Source organism: Pleurodeles waltl, chromosome 8 (genome assembly GCF_031143425.1).
Source record: "Pleurodeles waltl isolate 20211129_DDA chromosome 8, aPleWal1.hap1.20221129, whole genome shotgun sequence".
Lineage (NCBI taxonomy): Eukaryota > Metazoa > Chordata > Amphibia > Caudata > Salamandridae > Pleurodeles > Pleurodeles waltl.
In genome coordinates this window covers 1202402892-1202416289 of record NC_090447.1, presented here as the reverse complement: position 1 = coordinate 1202416289, position 13398 = coordinate 1202402892, and positions in this window count along the sequence as shown.

Genomic DNA, 13398 nt, shown 5'->3' with positions numbered 1-13398 from the left:
AAGTGGGAGTGAGAGTGTCTTCATGTGTCTGTGAGTAGGTGTGGGATTGTCTCAGTGGATCTGTGAGTGGGTGTGTGAGTGTATATGCGGGTCTTTGAGTGGGAATGAGACTGTCTAAATGGGTCTGTGGGTGTGTAAATATCTCTGTGGGTTTGTGAGTGGGTGTGAGCATGTCTGAGTGGGTCTGAGAGTAGGTGTGAGAGTATCTCCGTGGGTCTGTCAGTGGGAGTGAGAGTGTCTAAGTGGACTTATGAACGGGTGTGAGAGTGTCTGTAAGGTCTCTAAGTGGGTGCATGAGTTTCTAAGTAGGTCAGTCAGTGGGTGTTTGAGTGTGTGAGTGGGTCTGTGAGTGGGTGTATGAATGTCTATATAGGTCTGTCAGTAGGAGTGTCACTGTCTGAGTGTGTCTGTGAGTGAGTGTGTGAGTGTCCAAGTGGATCTGTGAGTGGGTGTGTGAGTGCCTGAGTGGGTTTGTGACTGGGTGCATGAGTGTCTGCGTGCCTCTTTGAGTATGTGCATGACTTTGAGTGGGTGGGTAATTGTGCCAATTTTGTTGTGTTTTTTCAAGACATTTGCGAATTCGCCGCAATGTTTCAAAGGCGGACAAGGGTGGGCGCCACTGCGAATTTCCAAATAACCACGTAATGGGGAAACAAATGATTGGGTACATGAGTGTCTGAGTGGGTCTGTCAGTGGGTACATTAGTGGCAGAGTAGGCCTGTCAGTGAAACTGTCAGTGGGTCGTGAGTGTCTGAGTGGGTCTGTGAGTCAGTGCATGAGTCTTTGACTGGGTCTGTGTGTGGGTGCATGAGCATCTGAGTGAGTCTGTAAGTGGGTGCGTGAGTGTCTGAGTGGGTCTGTGAGTGGGTGTTTGTGAGTGGCTGAGTGGGTCTGTGACTGGCTGAATGGGTCCATAAATGGGTCTGTGAGTGTCTGAGTGGGTCTGTCAGTGGGTGAGTGAGTGTCTCAGTGAGTCTGTGAATGAGTGTATGAGTGGCTGCGTGGGTCTGCCAGTGGGTGCATGAGTGTCTGAGTGGGTCTCTGAGTGGGTGCATAGGTTTATGAGTGGGTCTGTGAGTGGGTGCATGAGGGTCCAAGTGGGTATGTGAGTGGGTGTGTGAGTGTTGGAGTGGGTCTGTGAGTGGATGCATGGCTGTCTGAGCGGATCTTTCAGTGTTTGTGTCAGTCTCTGAGTGAATGAGTGTGTTAATCTCTCAGTGGGTCTGTGTAGGAGGCTGGACTGGCTTGTAGTGAGTACCAAAGGGTACTTACACCTTGCACCAGGCCCAGGTATCCCTTATTAGTGTATAGAGTGTCTAGCAGCTTAGGCTGATAGATAATGGTAGCTTAACAGAGCAGCTTAGGCTGAACTAGGAGACGAGTGAAGCTCCTACAGTACCACTAGTGTCATATGCACAATATCATAAGAAAACACAATACACAGATATACTAAAAATAAAGGTACTTTATTTTTATGACAATATGCCAAAAGTATCTCAGTGAGTACCCTCAGTATGAGGATAGCAAATATACACAAGATATATGTACACAATACCAAAAATATGCAGTATAGTATTAGAAAACAGTGCAAACAATGTATAGTTACAATAGGATGCAATGGGGACACATAGGGATAGGGGCAACACAAACCATATACTCCAAAAGTGGAATGCGAACCACGAATGGACCCCAAACCTATGTGACCTTGTAGAGGGTCGCTGGGACTGTAAGAAAACAGTGAGGGTTAGAAAAATAGCCCACCCCAAGACCCTGAAAAGTGAGTGTAAAGTGCACTAAAGTTCCCCAAAGAGCACAGAAGTCGTGATAGGGGAATTCTGCAGGAAAGACCAAAACCAGCAATGCAACAATGATGGATTTCCAGACAAGGGTATCTGTGGAACAAGGGGACAAAGTCCAAAAGTCACGACCAAGTTGAGAGTGGGCAGATGGCCAGGAAATGCCAGCTGTGGGTGCAAAGAAGCTGCTACTAGGCAGTAGAAGCTGAGGATTCTGCAAGAACGACAAGGGCTAGAATCTTCCCCTTTGGAGGATGGATGTCCCACGCTGTGGAGATTCGTGCAGAAGTGTTTTCCTGAAGAAAGACCACAAACAAGCCTTGCTAGCTGCAAGTCGTGCAGTTAGGGTTTTTGGATGCTGCTGTGGCCCAGGAGGGACCAGGATGTCGCCAATTGCGTCAGTGGACAGAGGGGGCGCCCAGCAAGACAAAGAGCCCTCTCAGAAGCAGGCAGCACCCACAGAAGTGCTGGCACAGGCACTATGAAGTGGAGTAAAACGGTGCTCACCCGAAGTTGCACAAAGGAGTCCCACGCCGCCGGAGGACAACTCAGGAGGTCGTGCAATGCAGGTTAGAGTGCCGTGGACCCAGGCTTGGCTGTGCACAAAGGATTCCCTCGGAAAGTGCACAGGAGCCGGAGTAGCTACCAAAGACGCGGTTCCCAGCAATGCCGTCTGGTGAGGGGAGGCAAGGACTTACCTCCACCAAACTTGGACTGAAGAGTCACTGGACTGTGGGAGTCACTTGGACAGAGTTGCTGGATTCAAGGGACCTCGCTCGTCGTGCTGAGAGGAGACCCAGGGGACCGGTGATGCAGTTCTTTGGTGCCTGCGGTTGCAGGGGGACGATTCCGTCGACCCACGAGAGATTTCTTCGGAGCTTCTAGTGCAGAGAGGAGGCAGACTACCCCCACAGCATGCACCACCAGGAAAGCAGTCGAGAAGGCGGCAGGATCATCGTTACAGAGTTGCAGTAGTCGTCTTCGCTACTTTGTTGCAGTTTTGCAGGCTTCCAGCGCGGTCAGCAGTCGATTTCTTGGCAGAAGGTGAAGAGAGAGATGCAGAGGAACTCTGATGAGCTCTTGCATTCGTTATCTACGGAAATCCCCAAAGCAGAGACCCTAAATAGCCAGAAAAGAGGGTTTGGCTACTTAGGAGAGAAGATAGGCTAGCAACACCTGAAGGAGCCTATCAGAAGTAGTCTCTGACGTCACCTGCTGGCCCTGGCCACTCAGAGCAGTCCAGTGTGCCAGCAGCACCTCTGTTTCCAAGATGGCAGAGGTCTGGAGCACACTGGAGGAGCTCTGGGCACCTCCCAGGGGAGGTGCAGGTCAGGGGAGTGGTCGCTCCCCTTTCCTTTGTCCAGTTTCGCGCCAGAGCAGGGCTGAGGGGTCCCTGAACCGGTGTAGACTGGCTTATGCAGAAATGGGCACCATGTGTGCCCATGAAAGCATTTCCAGAGGCTGGGGGAGGCTACTCCTCCCCTGCCTTAACACCATTTTCCAAAGGGAGAAGGTGTAACACCCTCTCTCTGAGGAAGTCCTTTGTTCTGCCTTCCTGGGCCAAGCCTGGCTGGACCCCAGGAGGGCAGAAACCTGTCTGAGGGGTTGGCAGCAGCAGCAGCTGCAGTGAAACCCCTGAAAAGGCAGTTTGGCAGTACCCGGGTCTGTGCTAGAGACCCGTGGGATCATGGGATTGTGGCAACAATGCCAGGATGGCATAGAGGGGGCAATTCCATGATCTTAGACATGTTACATGGCCATATTCGGAGTTACCATTGTGAAGCTACACATAGGTAGTGACCTATATGTAGTGCACGCGTGTAATGGTGTCCCCGTACTCACAAAATCCGGGGAATTGGCCCTGAACCATGTGGGGGCACCTTGGATAGTGCCAGGGTGCCCACACACTAAGTAACTTAGCACCCAACCTTTACCAGGTAAAGGTTAGACATGTAGGTGACTTATAAGTTACTTAAGTGCAGTGGTAAATGGCTGTGAAATAACTTGGACGTTATTTCACTCAGGCTGCAGTGGCAGGCCTGTGTAAGAATTGTCAGAGCTCCCCATGGGTGGCAAAAGAAATGCTGCAGCCCATAGGGATCTCCTGGAACCCCAATACCCTGGGTACCTCAGTACCATATACTAGGGAATTATAAGGGTGTTCCAGTATGCCAATGTAAATTGGTGAAATTGGTCACTAGCCTGTTAGTGACAATTTGTAAGGAGAGAGCATAACCACTGAGGTTCTGGTTAGCAGAGCCTCAGTGAGACAGTTAGGCATCACACAGGGAACACATACCTATAGGTCACAGGCTTATGAGCACTGGGGTCCTGACTAGCAGGGTCCCAGTGACACATAACAAACATACTGAAAACATAGGGTTTTCACTATGAGCACTGGGCCCTGGCTAGCAGGATCCCAGTGAGACAGTGAAAACACCCTGACATACACTCACAAACAGGCCAAAAGTGGGGGTAACAAGGCTAGAAAGAGGCTACTTTCTCACACAACCCCCCCCCCCTCACCAAACGAAGGACAATAAGGCTAACCTTAGCCAGTTGAGACTTTATTGTCTAAGTGGTGATAAGTAGAGAGTAGCTCTGCAATAGACTGGTTACTCCCTTTATCATCCACTATATGGTTACTTCCCTGTGGGGTTGTAAACCACCCTGTTTGAAGTTTTTTAGCTAAGCAACAATGTGAAGATGTATTTTCAGAGTTTCTATCAGTAAGTTTTAGTTTAGAGCAGTGGGAATTGTCCACTGAACCTATTTGTAGTCATGGAAATGCCAGACAGGGATGCTGTCTCAGTAAAGCTATAGCTGGGCAAAAACTTTGTCCATATGGCTGGAAGAGAGAACAGGGATGCTGTTTCTCTTGAGTTGGAGCAGGGCAGGGATGCTGTCCTATGAGCTCCACACTAGGGCAGGGATGCTGTCCTAAGTGTTGTGAGGCAGTGCAGAGTTTCTGCACTAAAGTTTCTCTGGGAGGGTTGGAGGGATGCTCCATGTTAATAAAATGGTGCTCTTTTTCTCACCAATGTTAGTTATCCCACAGAGAGGTACTTCTACCTCAGGGAGTACAGCTTTGCCAGCTGATGATTCCCTTGGAACAGGTGCCACCCCAGGAGAGGTTTCTCCCACCATAGGAATGATATCCTGATTGGCAGGGTGGTTAGGGGATACTGTGATACCCTTTTTACCTGTTGTTGGAGAGGGATCCTGAGTTTTCAGGCCTTCTCTCCTTTGCTTTTTCATTTCAGTAGAAATGAGAGGGAACAATTCCTCTGGGATGCCCAGCATGGCTGCATGGGCATAAAACTCTACATCAGCCCAACCTGAGGCCTCTAGGTCATTACCTAGGAGACAATCTACAGGTAAGCTAGGTGATACTACCACCTGCTTAGGGCCAGTAACTCCACCCCAACTAAACTGAATTATAGCTAAGGGAAGAAACTTAGTGGAGTTATGGACATCAATAATCTTATACTGTTGTCCAATGATGTGTTGTTCAGGATGCACTAGGTTTTCAGTCACCAAAGTGATACTGGCACCTGTGTTCCTGTAGGCCAAGGCCTCAACACCATTTATTGAAACTGTCTGCCTGTACTTATCCATTGTAAGGGGACAAGCAGCCAGTGTGGCAAGGCCAATGCCACTAGGTGTGACAGAAACTGTCTTGGGACTAACTACCCCAGTTTCTATGATGGACCCATAAGTGAACCCAACTACACCCTTTGCTTGACTGTTGCCAGCAGTCCCACCACTAGTACCACTACTGCTAGGGGCACTAGAGCATGATGTATTAGTGGTGGTAGGCTCAGGGGGTTTACCTGGACAGGACTTATCCCCTGGCCTATGGCCTCTGTTTTTACACACAAAGCACCAAGGCTTTTTAAATTGTGTAGGTTGAGAAGAAGAGGAAGAATTTGTTTTATCCCCACCCCCTGAAGAGTGTTTAAGATTTGAAGAAGGATCTTTGGTTTTACCCTTATCCCCATGCTTATCTTGAGATTTCTCACCATCTTTCTTCTTGCCATCCTTGTCACCTCCTGTATGAACTTTTCTGTTCACTCTTGTTCTGACCCATTTGTCTGCCTTCTTTCCCAATTCTTGGGGAGAGGTCAGATCTGAGTCCACTAGATACTGTTGCAACAAATCAGACACACAATTATTAAGAATATGCTCTCTCAGGATTAAGTTATACAGGCTTTCATAATCAGTAACTTTACTGCCATGTAACCACCCCTCCAAGGCCTCACTGAATGGTCAACAAAGTCTACCCAGTCTTGTGAAGACTCCTTTTTGGTTTCTCTGAACTTCATCCTGTACTGTTCAGTGGTTAAGCCATAACCATCTAGGAGTGCATTCTTAAGAACTTTGAAATGATTGGCTTCACTTTCTTTCACAGTAAGGAGCCTATCCCTACCCTTTCCACTAAATGATAGCCATAGGATAGCAGCCCACTGCCTTTGAGGGACATCCTGTACAACACAGGCCCTCTCAAGTGCAGCAAACCACTTGTTAATGTCATCCCCCTCCTTATAAGGGGGAACTATCTTGTGCAGATTCCTAGAATCATGCTCTTTTGCAGGATGACTATGGGGAATACTGCTGCTGCCACCATGGGTTTCTAAACCCAATTTCTGTCTTTCTCTTTCCACTTCTAAGGACTGCCTATCTAAATCCAGCTGTTGCTTCTTGAGCTTCAGCCTGGTTTGTTCCACTCTCAATGTATTGAGCTCCCTTTCTAACACTCTGTCATCAGGGTGGGTGGGTGGGGCATGCCTTGAAACAGAAGTATGGTGAGAATGAACAGAAGGAGACCTGTCCCTAACAGATGGCATCCTAACAGCTTGGCTAACAGAAACTTCACTTCTACTATGATGAGAAGGAATACTCTTACTGTGATGTGAGACAACACTATCAGTATGGTGTGACTCTACATCAGTACCAGCTATGCTAGGTTGTCTGATAATGGGCAAGCTAGGAAGTTTCCTTTCTATATCTTTTGCTAGGGGTGCCCCAGGGTCAGATTAGGAACCATCAGCTAATTTCTCAACAGAAGTGGCACCTCTGGCCTTATCCTGTTCAACAAGCAAATTAACCAACAGTTCTCTAGAGGGATTCTTCCCTACACCTAAACCTCTTTCTATGCAGAGACTCCTTGCTCCTTTCCAGCTAAGGTGATCATAAGCAAGTTTGGACAGATCAACAGTTTGGCCTGTGCCAGACATTTTAGAAAGTGTTTAAGTGATAGAAAAAGTGAGAAAAAGTTTTTCAGAACTTTTGGAAAGACAGAAAAAAAAACTTTTAAAACTTTTTAAGAACTTTTTAGAAAGTTTAGAGGTACTTTTCAGCACTTTGAAAAGAAGTGAGAGAAGAAAAGCAAAACTTTTTGGTTAGGTGTACATACACTGAACTTGTTTTGTATATTTTTCTCTTATGAAAAGTACAATGACAAAAGTGGTAAGTAGTTGCAAAGTACTTATCCCACCGCTGCACAACCAATGTAGGAGGCTGGACTGGCTTGTAGTGAGTACCAAGGGGTACTTACACCTTGCACCAGGCCCAGGTATCCCTTATTAGTGTATAGGGTGTCTAGCAGCTTAGGCTGATAGATAATGGTAGCTTAGCAGAGCAGCTTAGGCTGAACTAGGAGACGAGTGAAGCTCCTACAGTACCACTAGTGTCATATGCACAATATCATAAGAAAACACAATACACAGATATACTAAAAATAAAGGTACTTTATTTTTATGACAATATGCCAAAAGTATCTCAGTGAGTACCCTCAGTATGAGGATAGCAAATATACACAAGATATATGTACACAATACCAAAAATATGCAGTATAGTATTAGAAAACAGTGCAAACAATGTATAGTTACAATAGGATGCAATGGGGACACATAGGGATAGGGGCAACACAAACCATATACTCCAAAAGTGGAATGCGAACCACGAATGGACCCCAAACCTATGTGACCTTGTAGAGGGTCGCTGGGACTGTAAGAAAACAGTGAGGGTTAGAAAAATAGCCCACCCCAAGACCCTGAAAAGTGAGTGCAAAGTGCACTAAAGTTCCCCAAAGAGCACAGAAGTCGTGATAGGAGAATTCTGCAGGAAAGACCAAAACCAGCAATGCAACAACGATGGATTTCCAGACGAGGGTACCTGTGGAACAAGGGGACCAAGTCCAAAAGTCAGGACCAAGTCGAGAGTGAGCAGATGCCCAGGAAATGCCAGCTGTGGGTGCAAAGAAGCTGCTACTAGGCAGTAGAATCTAAGGATTCTGCAGGAACGACAAGGGCTAGAAACTTCCCCTTTGGAGGATGGATGTCCCACGCCGTGGAGAGTCGTGCAGAAGTGTTTTCCTGAAGAAAGACCGCAAACAAGCCTTGCTAGCTGCAAGTTGTGCGGTTAGGGTTTTTGGATGCTGCTGTGGCCCAGGAGGGACCAGGATGTCGCCAATTGCGTCAGGTGACAGAGGGGGCGCCCAGCAAGACAAGGAGCCCTCTCAGAAGCAGGCATCACCCACAGAAGTGCCGGAACAGGCACTACAAAGTGGAGTGAAACGGTGCTCACCCGAAGTTGCACAAAGGAGTCCCACGCCGCCTGAGGACAACTCAGGAGGTCGTGCAATGCAGGTTAGAGTGCCGTGGACCCAGGCTTGGCTGTGCACAAAGGATTCCCTCGGAAAGTGCACAGGAGCCGGAGTAGCTGCAAAAGACGCGGTTCCCAGCAATGCAGTCTGGCGTGGGGAGGCAAGGACTTACCTCCACCAAACTTGGACTGAAGAGTCACTGGACTGTGGGAGTCACTTGGACAGAGTTGCTGGATTCAAGGGACCTCGCTCGTCGTGCTGAGAGGAGACCCAGGGGACCGGTGATGCAGTTCTTTGGTGCCTGCGGTTGCAGGGGGACGATTCCGTCGAACCACGGGAGATTTCTTCAGAGCTTCTAGTGCAGAGAGGAGGCAGACTACCCCCACAGCATGCACCACCAGGAAAGCAGTCGAGAAGGCGGCAGGATCAGCGTTACAGAGTTGCAGTAGTCGTCTTCGCAACTTTGTTGCAGTTTTGCAGGCTTCCAGCGCGGTCAGCAGTCGATTTCTTGGCAGAAGGTGAAGAGAGAGATGCAGAGGAACTCTGATGAGCTCTTGCATTCGTTATCTACGGAAATCCCCAAAGCAGAGACCCTAAATAGCCAGAAAAGAGGGTTTGGCTACTTAGGAGAGAAGATAGGCTAGCAACACCTGAAGGAGCCTATCAGAAGGAGTCTCTGACGTCACCTGCTGGCCCTGGCCACTCAGAGCAGTCCAGTGTGCCAGCAGCACCTCTGTTTCCAAGATGGCAGAGGTCTGGAGCAAACTGGAGGAGCTCTGGGCACCTCCCAGGGGAGGTGCAGGTCAGGGGAGTGGTCACTCCCCTTTCCTTTGTCCAGTTTCGCGCCAGAGCAGGGCTGAGGGGTCCCTGAACCGGTGTAGACTGGCTTATGCAGAAATGGGCACCATGTGTGCCCATGAAAGCATTTCCAGAGGCTGGGGGAGGCTACTCCTCCCCTGCCTTAACACCATTTTCTAAAGGGAGAGGGTGTGACACCCTCTCTCTGAGGAAGTCCTTTGTTCTGCCTTCCTGGGCCAAGCCTGGCTGGACCCCAGGAGGGCAGAAACCTGTCTGAGGGATTGGCAGCAGCTGCAGTGAAACCCCTGAAAAGGCAGTTTGGCAGTACCCGGGTCTGTGCTAGAGACCCGTGGGATCATGGGATTGTGCCAACAATGCCAGGATGGCATAGAGGGGGCAATTCCATGATCTTAGACATGTTACATGACCATATTCGGAGTTACCATTGTGAAGCTACACATAGGTAGTGACCTATATGTAGTGCACGCATGTAATGGTGTCCCCGCACTCACAAAGTCCGGGGAATTGGCCCTGAACCATGTGGGGGCACCTTGGCTAGTGCCAGGGTGCCCACACACTCAGTAACTTAGCACCCAACCTTTACCAGGTAAAGGTTAGACATATAGGTGACTTATAAGTTACTTAAGTGCAGTGGTAAATGGCTGTGAAATAACGTGGACGTTATTTCACTCAGGCTGCAGTGGCAGGCCTGTTTAAGAAATGTCAGAGCTCCCTATGGGTGGCAAAAGAAATGCTGCAGCCCATAGGGATCTCCTGGAACCCCAATACCCTGGGTACCTCAGTACCATATACTAGGGAATTATAAGGGTGTTCCAGTATGCCAATGTAAATTGGTGAAATTGGTCACTAGCCTGTTAGTGACAATTTGTAAAGAGAGAGCATAACCACTGAGGTTCTGGTTAGCAGAGCCTCAGTGAGACAGTTAGGCATCACACAGGGAACACATACCTATAGGTCACAGACTTATGAGCACTGGGGTCCTGACTAGCAGGGTCCCAGTGACACATAACAAACATACTGAAAACATAGGGTTTTCACTATGAGCACTGGGCCCTGGCTAGCAGGATCCCAGTGAGACAGTGAAAACACCCTGACATACACTCACAAACAGGCCAAAAGTGGGGTTAACAAGGCTAGAAAGAGGCTACTTTCTCACAGTCTGTGGGTGGGTGCTTGAGTCTCTGAGTGGGTCTGTGAATGGGTGCACAAGTGTATGAGTGGGTGTGTGAGTGGGTGCGTGAATGTCTGAGTGGGACTACAAGTGGGGACGTGAGTAAGTAAATGGGCCAGTGAGTCGGCAAGTGAGTGTCTGAGTGGGTCTGTGAGTGTGTGCATGAGTGTCTGAGCAGGTCAGTGAATAGGTGTCTGAGTGAGTCTGTGAGTGAGTGCATAAGTGTCTGTGTGGGCCTGTGAGGGTCTGCAAGTAGGTGTATGACTGGCTGAGTGGGTCTGTCAGTGGGCACATGAGTGTCTGAGTGGGTCTGTAAGTGGGTGCGTGAGTGGGTCTGTAAGTGGGTGCATGAGAGTCTAAGTAGGCCTGTGAGTGGGTGAATGATTGTTTGAGTGGGTCTGTGACTTGGTGTATGACTGGCTGGGGGCCTTTCAGTGGGTACATAGGTGTCTGAATGCATCTGTGACTGGGTGCATGAGTGGCTGAGTGGGTCTGTGACTGGCTGAGTGGGTCTGTGAGTGGGTGCATGAGTGGGTCTGTGAGTGGGTGCCTGAGTGGGTCTTTAAGTGAGTGTGTTACAGTCCAAGTGGGTCTGTGAGTGTGTGCATGAGTGGCTGAGTTGGTCTCTGAGTGGGTGCATGAGTGTCTGAGTAGACCTTTGAGTGGGCACGTGAGTCTCTGAGTGGGTGTGCGAGTGGGTGTATGACTGGCTGAATGGGTCTGTCAGTGGGTGCATGAGTGTCTGAGTGGGTCTGTGAGTCGGTGCATGAGTGGGTCTGTGAGTGGGTGCCTGAGTGTCTGAGTAGGCCTGTGAGTGGGTGCATGAGTGTCTGAGTGGGTCTGTGAGTGGGGATATGACTGGCTGAAGGGGCTGTCAGTGGATACATGAGTGTCTGAGTGCATCTGTGAGTGAGTGTGTGAGTGGCTGAGTGGGTCTGTAACTAGCTGAGTGGGTCTGTATTACACTTGGCATCCTTGGTGTGGCCTCCTCTAACTTGTTGCCTCTGTTTCTCAGGTTGTTGATGTGTGCTGGACTGTGCTGGACTCTGTTTTTGATACTCTGGGCACTTTACCACTGCTATCCAGTGCTAAAGTGCAAGTGCTTCTATGTAAAATGTATATGTAATTGGCTTTCCATGATTGGCATATTTGATTTATTAGTAGGTCCCTAGCACAGTGCACTAGAGCTGCCCAGGACCTGTAAATCAAATGCTACTAGTGGGCCTGAAGCACTGGTTGTGCCATCCACACGAGTAGCCCTGTAAACATGGCTCAGACCTGCCACTGTAGTGTCTGTGTGTGCAGTTTTCAAACTGCCAATTCGACTTGGCAAGTGTAACAACTTGCCAGGCCTAATCCTTCCCTTTTTATACATGCAAGGCATTCTTAAGGTAGGCTCTAGGTAGCCCCATTGGCAGGTGGGACATGAACTGATGTGTTTTACATGTCCTAACAGTGAAATACTGCCAAATTTGGTTTTCACTGTTGCAAGGCCTATCTCTCTCATAGGTTAACATGGGGGCTGCCTTTAAATGTTATTAAAGTGCAAATTCCCTTAGGGAGCAGATAGAAATATGGAGTTTAGGGTCTCTGAGCTCACAATTTAAAAATGCATCTTTTAGTGAAGTTGGTTTTTAATATTGTGTATTTGAAAATGCCACTTTTAGAAAGTAGGCATTTTCTTGCTTAAACCAGTCTGTGACTCTGCCTGTTTGTGGATTCCCTGTCTGGGTCAGTTTGACAGTTGGGCTGTTTGCACCTCTCTCTGGACAATGACACAAAGGGAGCTGGGGTGTAGCCTGCATATCCTGATGAGCCATTTGTGCTTGGAGGGAGGTGAGGAGTGGTCACTCACACCTGAAAGGGCTGTGCCTGCCCTCACACAATGCAGTCTCCAAACCCCTTGTGTGTGTCTGGGGCCTGGTCTGGGAAAGGCAGGATCTCACAAACAAGAGAGACTTCCCTTTGAAGTAGGCCTACTTCAAAAGCAGAAAGCGGTATAAGAAGAGCACCCAAATCCCCTGAAAATTAGATCAGTTCTGGAATCAAGAGGAACCTCTGCCAAGGAGAAGAGCTGAGGAGAAGTGCTGCCCCTGCCTCTGACTGTGCTTGTTGGGCTATCCTGCAGTTGCTCCTTCTGCCTGTGAAAGAGGACAAAGACTGGATTTTGTGGTATATTCCTGCTTAAGAAGAATCTCCAAAGGCTTGGACTGAGCTTGCCCCCTGTTATGAAGTCTCAGGGCCATCAAAGACTTCCCCTACAAGTACCTGGACTCTCTGCTGAGACTCCTGCCCTGACAAGTGGTGCCCTATCTAGACCCTGGGCCCTTGAAAGGAGAAGCTAGTGAAAATCCAAGAAAACTGTCTTCGGGCGACTCAGGACCGATGCCGCTGCCGAATGCCGTAATGCCGCCTGCAACTGACTCCGTGGTCCTCGCTAGAGTGCGATGACCGCCGCAGGTCCGACATTGCTGCAGCCCCGCCAAAGTCCGCGACTCCATGGAAGTCGCCGCACCACTTCATGACCACCGGATATCCACTCCGCCCGAAGTGTGCTGATTCTACGCTTCACACTGACGCTGCCTCACCTCCACTGCTCCACAGCAAGGACTTGACGCTTCTTCGTGACGCCTCTGCTCCTTCGCCCGCAACACCAGAACCGCCACTGCCTCGGATCCAGTGACGCTGCGATCCCCAACTTCCTGCACTGGCTTCTTTTCACATTTTACTAAGGTACCGTACCTGGGGGTCTGCATGACTCCATACCTGGCGCCATTGGTGCCGAATTGTTGAGAACAACTTCGTCATGAGACCGTGTTATCAACTCATCTAATCATTTTGTGCTTATAAGCGCTATTTTTGAGTTTAATCCTTAAAAATTCATAACTTGACTTGTGTATGTCGGATTTTTGTCCTTTTGGCCTTTGTTTAGATAAATATTGGCTATTTTTCTAAACCTGTGTTGAGTCATTTGCATTTTGTGGTGTTTTTACTGTATTACTGTG